Genomic DNA, 7,144 nt, shown 5'->3' on the forward strand with positions numbered 1-7,144 from the left:
AAGAGCCTGTACAGGTGACTCCACACAAGGACAGAGGTTCTGTTCACTTCTCACCTGTCTCTGAGTCTCAGGAACTCTGAAGTTCCTCAAAGGAGGGGGCTCCTCCAGGGCTTGATGGGGGCGGCATGGCACAGTCACCAGGGGTTTCTCTGAGTTCAGATGATTGAGGAGGGAGGGCCCAGGGGCGCCGAGGTCCAGGAGAGGGAGGGATGAACTTGTTTTTTTTAACAGCCTCGCCAATCTGGATCATGCGTCTCCTTGGCTGTGGAGACTGAAGACACACAGAAGACCTTTCTGTTCCTGCTGAGTCCCACAACAAGTCAGACTGTCCTAAGACTACTACAAAGAGAAAAAATTAACCTGCTATTCACAGACCTCAGTTACAGGGACTCCCAGGTAGTTCTGCAGGATGAGGTAGAGCTATGCTGCACACTGGCGGAAGCACTTGTCCACCTCAGAGAAGTCACACCTGACCTTCATGTTTTCGAAGCAGGACTTCAGTGTCTCCTTCGCCTCCTCCTAGTCATCCTGCTTCATGATTCCTGTGCCCTGGAAGGGAAAATCCTAGGAAAATGGGGAGAGAGAATCAGGCAAGATGTCCTGACCATGTCTGCTGCTGTCAAACCAAACCTCCATTATCAGAGCTCCCGTTGTGTTGCCCGTTGTCTTCACTGTTTTAATTTTGGGATTTGGTAAAATTTCTTATCATATCCTCTGTGAAACTTCACTAACTCAGTACCAACTCCTGTACCAGAGAGAGAGAACAAAGACAGTGAATCATCATCATACCTCCACAGCGCCAGACAGGAGATGCAACCTAGGGGTGGAACTGTGGTATCTCTAAAGCCAAAAGAGAGGGGGAGGGGGGTCACCCCCCTGTTAATAGAGCCAATAGAGAGACAGAGACACCCCACTGTTAATAGAGCCATTAGAGAGAGGGGGAGTAACCCCACTGTTGCCATCGATGACCAAGAGTCTCACCACCCACTCTATGATGCCCGCTAGTGGTGATCTATAAGCGGTGTGTCTTTCAGCCAACCACTTGAAATAACAGCAGGCTGGTGTCCCAGCCCAGCTCCTGTCTCTCTCCCCTTGGATCTGGGAAATTTCCAGGTTGAGTGGGGTGACGCAGGTATCTTGGAAAGCTGAGGGGGTCAGGAGAGTCGCCCCAGCCCCTGTACCGCCCTGATACCACAGTGTAAGCTGGACAAGGGGAGGGGTTTCAGGGACTCACCAATCCCACATATGCTGCCTCCGATCCAAACTTGGCCAGGACCTCATCGTACAACTCCAGGCAGTCAAGCTGGATGGAAGACATCGCATTCTGAGCCCAGGTCCGCACCCAGCTCTCCTCAACCTAGAGAAGCCCCTCCAGTTCGACCCGCAGGCCCTCCCCGAGCCACCACAGGGCAGCCGGGGCCTTACCTACACTCTTACCTACAGTTACACTATAACTAACACTTACACAAATACTGCCAATATTACAACAGTAACACTGCAATTAAGGCTTACAGTTTGTATATTACTAACAATAACACAAACTTAGTAGTACACTAATAATACCAATAATAACAGTAATACTATCAAAAGAACTAACATGACAATGAGTATTAATACTCTGACACTTACACTATGATTATCACTAATATTAACATGAATACTAGCATTAAAACTAAAATTCAAAGTAGCTCTATCATCACTAATTCTCACATGAATACTAGTATTCAGTAGTGCTATCATCATTAATACTCACATAGACACACAGACACTACACATACTCATGGACACACACCCACACACATCAAACACTCACAAACACCCACACACCCACAGACACCACATACGCTAATAGTGATAAAAACACAGCACTCACAGATTTCTGTTCGTTGGTCTGGACTCTAGAAAGTTCTAAAGTGCTCTAGAAATTTGCAAGTGACTCTGGACCTCAACACCTGTTGATGGGTCACTTCTGTCAGACACAGCATTGGAGCCCAAGCCCACCTACACACACATTCACACACACTGACAGATATACACCCACACATTCACACACATTATGACATACTGACAGACACACAACCACACACTCACATACATTCACACAAACACTACACACACTCACAGATACAAACTCACAGACACACATTCACAGACACACACATAGACACAACACACACTCACAGGCACCACACACATTTATACACACAATCAGACACTCACACACATACAGTACTCGCACACATTCACAGACACACACATAGACACTACTAATACTTACAGACACACACCCACACACTGATAGACACCACACACTTGCAGACACACCCACACACACTAACAGACACACACCTGCACAATGACAGACATATCACACTGACAGACACACATTCACACACTGACAAACACCACACACTCACAAACACCACAAACTCACAGACACACTCTACACTTATAATAACAGTAATGATATCACTAAAACTAACACTACTGCTACTGTTAATACTGTAACAGTAACTCTATAATTAAATTTAATATTAACATTAATATGACCATTAAAACTAAAATTATCAGTAGTGCTATCATCATTAATACTCACATGAACACTAGCATTAGTAAAACTACCAGTTGTACTCTCACTAATATTAACATAAATACACTAGCATTAGTATTAGTTGCTGTCCGTGACGTCACACCACTCTTTGTGACGAAGGCGAGACATCTAGCCAGGCACAGTGATGTGCCACGTGTCGCCATGGTTACCATACTTATGATTTGTAAACAAATGGAAAATGCATTTAAACTGTTACTTACACAAATTTATTAACTTTGAATATAATTTTCTAGCTCTAGGATACAATTCCTAAATAATAATTTGAATAAATCATTCTTTAATTTCAGATTGAACATTATTAACACTAAACGCAAGTTAATTAATCGATTTTGACTCTTTTCTAGATTTTAAAATGGGTCAAGAATGGGAAAAGAATCAGTGCTCACCAATCGGTGAACTTAATCGATTATTCTATGTTTTTTTAGTTGAATTAATTGCTTGATAAGTGATCAATAACTCTCCTCCGTGCGCTCTGCGCGTCTCCCGCGGTCTCGCTTTCCGATTCCGGCGCTCTGCCTGGTGTCTGTGACGTCACAGCGCTCTTTCTGACAGAGCAGAGCACGTCTCCGCTGGAGACGACTCCTGTCCGGAGCCCGGAGGGCTTTTCTTACAGATATAACATCTCCAAAAACAAACCACACCGGGCTGTTAAGAGAAGCGATTCATAACAGCAGAAGGAGGAGAATGACAAACCAAGAAATGAAATTCATTAAACACTAACAGAAAAAAAAATGTTTACTTCACAGAATAATGCGTTATAAAGCATACTCCTGTGGAGCAGAAGAGAAAGAGAAGGAGCACAGGTCTCTATAATAAGTGCTTTTAAGCATTTTACACGAATCTCCATAGAATAGAAGCCAGGAGGATCAGACTCCTGATCCTGGAGGTTGAAGAGCAGCTCTTGGTTTTATTTTCACTCGATCTCTCAGTTCCTCAGCCAGTTTGATTATTTAATTAACTATATAACTGTTATCAGACTCTGTTTAACTGTATATTTATAAGACTCCACATGAGAGACGTGTGGGAGACGCTGAATCCCAGGGCTGGTGTGGAATCACACACAGACAGGTCTTCTGTGTGATCTGAGTCCCACTGCTCAGAGCTACAAACTTGTCAACTAGTCACTATTGTAGACACGACCATCAGTCTGCTGCTGCTGATAATCATATTACACTTATAAGAGTGACAACACTGCTGTTCATTAAATAAGTAAAAATAATAATAAGAGATAATCACATATTGCTCAATTGTCAGTCAAACACTTCTGACAGATAGGTTTATTCCATGCTGAAAAAAAGAAGAAAGAGAACACAACGTTTCGTTCGTGGAGCCTTCTTCAGGTGTGAGAGAGACAGGGCAGTAGGCAAAGGTAAAGTAGTGGGAGAACAAAGGCTGGGAGGGAGGAGGAGTGAGAGGCGGGAGCAGGGGACAGAAAGAGAGGCCAATCAAGAGGTGTGAAGTCAGAATAGATGTAGAGAGGTGTGACAGAAAGAGGGTCTTGGAACAGCTGTGAAGAGACGGAATGGTGGTTTAGTGAGAGAAGCGGGCAAGTGGCCCAGGGAGGAAGAGATTTTATCTGTTTCTCTACTGTGCATGTTTAAATCCACTTAATATTGAATATTAATATGGAATTTTACAACTAAGGCTAAATTTTGGTAGCTGAAACAGAAGTACTGTATAGTACAATTTTGTTTTGATTTGAACCAATGTTTGCACCTCAATAATCCATTCGTCATCGAAAGAAGCAAAGGCAGATGTGTATTGAATCTCACGACGATCCTGTTCTCAATCCGAAAGAAAGGTTTAATGTGATCCCACTAGAAAAAGAGTCAATTTCTATATCTAATGATGTCCCTCAAACATTTTGTAATATCTCTGGGAGTGTATACTGTAGAAGCCTGGTTAACTGCTTAAATTCAAACTAAACAGGACTATGGGAATGAGATTTGATTTTGAACTGGGATTTAAATAAATAGAAACGTTGCACTACATTGTGCTTTATTTAAGACAAAAGGTGGGCTTCCTGTGTTTTCGATTACTCAGTTGTAAGAGCGGAGGAATATAGTGGAAACAGCTGGGAACTATTTGTTCTCTGGTTTGAATCTGTCTGGAAGAAAGGTGTTTTTTATGTTCTTTAATCAGAAAGTGAAAATTTGTCATTCACTTAGTTGTCCAACGAAAGCTGAGTAAACGGTGAAGCAGAGCCTCTTGTTCTGAATTCTTCTAACATTTTCTAGGCTTGTAGACTCCTCACTCTTCCTAAAACAAAGTGCCGCAGATAAAGATACAGTAGTTGTCGGGAGTTTAGGTCAGTGGTAGAGCACATACAGTACAGTACCTTGCATGTATATGGCTGTTTTCAATCGCCGGCGTCTCCACTCTGGATTTCTTCCTAAGCGCGATATCTTTCCTTACTTGTGTGTGAATTTCAGCGCAACACATAAAGCCTTCGTCTGTTTTATAAAGATTCTATTTTAAATCAATTAAAACAAAAGAAATACTAATTAAATACACATAGAAAACACATGTATCTAATTAGAACATTTGGGCAATGTATTACTAGCAGTTGAGCTGAGCTCAAAGTAGAGCAGTTGATATTGTTAAACCACGTATTGTTTTTGAATGACGCTACTAAGCACTGGCACGGTGTTTGTGCAGTCCTTCCCAACCTTTCTATCGACTGGATGAGTCTCCTGTTCCATCTCCAATTCTTTCCGCACATTTCGCCTGTTTCACCACCATTATCATTAGACTATAGCCACTAATACGAGAATACTGTTCTGAAAGACTGTCTTAAATAATAATGTTGAAAAGGGTAATGATAAGAGTTTTTTTTCATTAAGGTAACCGTACATTTGCCTGTATAGTACAACTTATTATCTGTATCTGCAAATCCCCAATATTAATGCTGTCTCCTGAGAAACACAAGTGTAGAGTCAAATCATATTAAATCATACAACAAATCTATTCAATTAACACTCCTATGTGACAGAACACATTTAAGACTTACACCCCTTTAAATATGTATTTCCTTCATTTCAGTTCTCTCCCCGGGATACCTGAAAATTCATTATAGCATAATAAAGTCTGTGCATGCATTACCTGTAATACAGCTACTAATAAAGATAACATTAAACTTCATTATTAAGATATCACGCTTTTATTAATAAAATATGTATTGATAAAATTCCTTGTGAATAATTGTAGTGTCTGGAAAGCAATTGTTCATTACTTAATGACGATATTATTTCCACTACATTCAGGACAGTTCCAATGTGATCTATTGTTCCGCTTAGTCTGCTTAGTCTCCTACTTTAGTAACGTCTAATGGGCAGCAGCTGTTATTTTAGGGTTGTTGCAATTGAGAAGAGGTTTGGTACAGAGCTGCTGACAAATTTCAGCAGCCAGTTTGTTTCAACTGACCCGTTGTAGCTACCAATCAGAAGCAAGGAGAAACAAACATTAGTTTAGCCTTTTTTTAAAAAAAAAGGAAAACAGAGTAGTAGTTTATGTGGTAATTTCAGGTACAATGTATGAACTAAAGTTAACTAGTCCCACAGTAATGCGTGGGGTCCTATCAAGAAAAAAATAGTTGTAACCCGAAAACACAACAAACACAAAACGAGAAGTCTTCCGGGAACCTAGGTAAATCCCTGTAGTAGTCTAGCAACTATAAAAAACAACCAAATGCAACAACTTCAAAAGAAAAAGAACATTTAAAAACAAATCTGGGGAACAACAAAAACAGAATCTAATGCAAGAGCTTTATCAAGTCTTCAGTGCTCCACTCATCTCAGTAGACCTCTCTCATATATTTGTGTGCAAGTCAACTGGAGGTACACATTCCATGCTGAAAAGAGAAGGAAACACAATGTTTCAGCTGTGGAGCCTTCTTTGATTGTGACTCGAAATAAACCTTTACCTTTACTTGTTCGTTTGATGTTAATTTATCTCCATCAAATACCTAAGAGTATCTAAACTCGACAGTTGCTTTCAGTAGCTAAAGACACTGCTCCAGGTGAGGCTTGAACTCACAACCTCGGCATGACTCCGCTGTGTACTGCTGTATAAGTACCACGCGCTGACCGATTGCGCCACTGGAGCTGAACAAGTTGTGCTCCTCATACAGACTGACGCTGCAGAAACACAGGGTGAAACCAGTTTCGGTTGTGGATCCATCTCCAGATGTGGAAAAGGAACAGTAAAATAGCAAGGAAAATACAAGAAAAGAAACTGAAAGAATTGTGCTAACAGCAAAGGGGGACGGAGGGAGGTGGTCGGACAAGAAAATCAACCCGGCAGATTATTTGTAGCGACATTTTTTGAGTCAATCAGCACACCGAGTAGTCCAGTAAAGTGACAATAATGGAGAACTAGCTGACGCACCCCGTCGTGAAGACCCTCTGTAAGGTGATTACACGTTTCATTTTCAAGTCGCCTCCTTTACACGCAATTGCAGCCCCGACACTGAGAGAAAGCATGAGAAATGGCTTCAATTTCAATGTAAAAACTCACCATAACACGGACTTACAC

At 41.4% G+C, this 7,144-nt stretch overlaps 1 non-coding gene across 1 annotated transcript; it reads right to left on the minus strand.

Annotated features, from left to right (window-relative positions):
• Nucleotides 1–6,621: 6,621 nt before the first annotated feature.
• Nucleotides 6,622–6,715, minus strand: trnai-uau (transfer RNA isoleucine (anticodon UAU)). Its single transcript has 2 exons — nucleotides 6,678–6,715; nucleotides 6,622–6,657 (listed from the first exon to the last, which is right to left on the minus strand). It is a non-coding gene; the product is annotated as a tRNA-Ile (tRNA).
• Between the last annotated feature and the right edge of the window lie 429 nt (nucleotides 6,716–7,144).

This window comes from Atractosteus spatula, unplaced genomic scaffold (assembly GCF_055471065.1).
Source record: "Atractosteus spatula isolate fAtrSpa1 unplaced genomic scaffold, fAtrSpa1.hap1 Scaffold_77, whole genome shotgun sequence".
Taxonomy (NCBI): Eukaryota; Metazoa; Chordata; class Actinopteri; order Semionotiformes; family Lepisosteidae; genus Atractosteus; species Atractosteus spatula.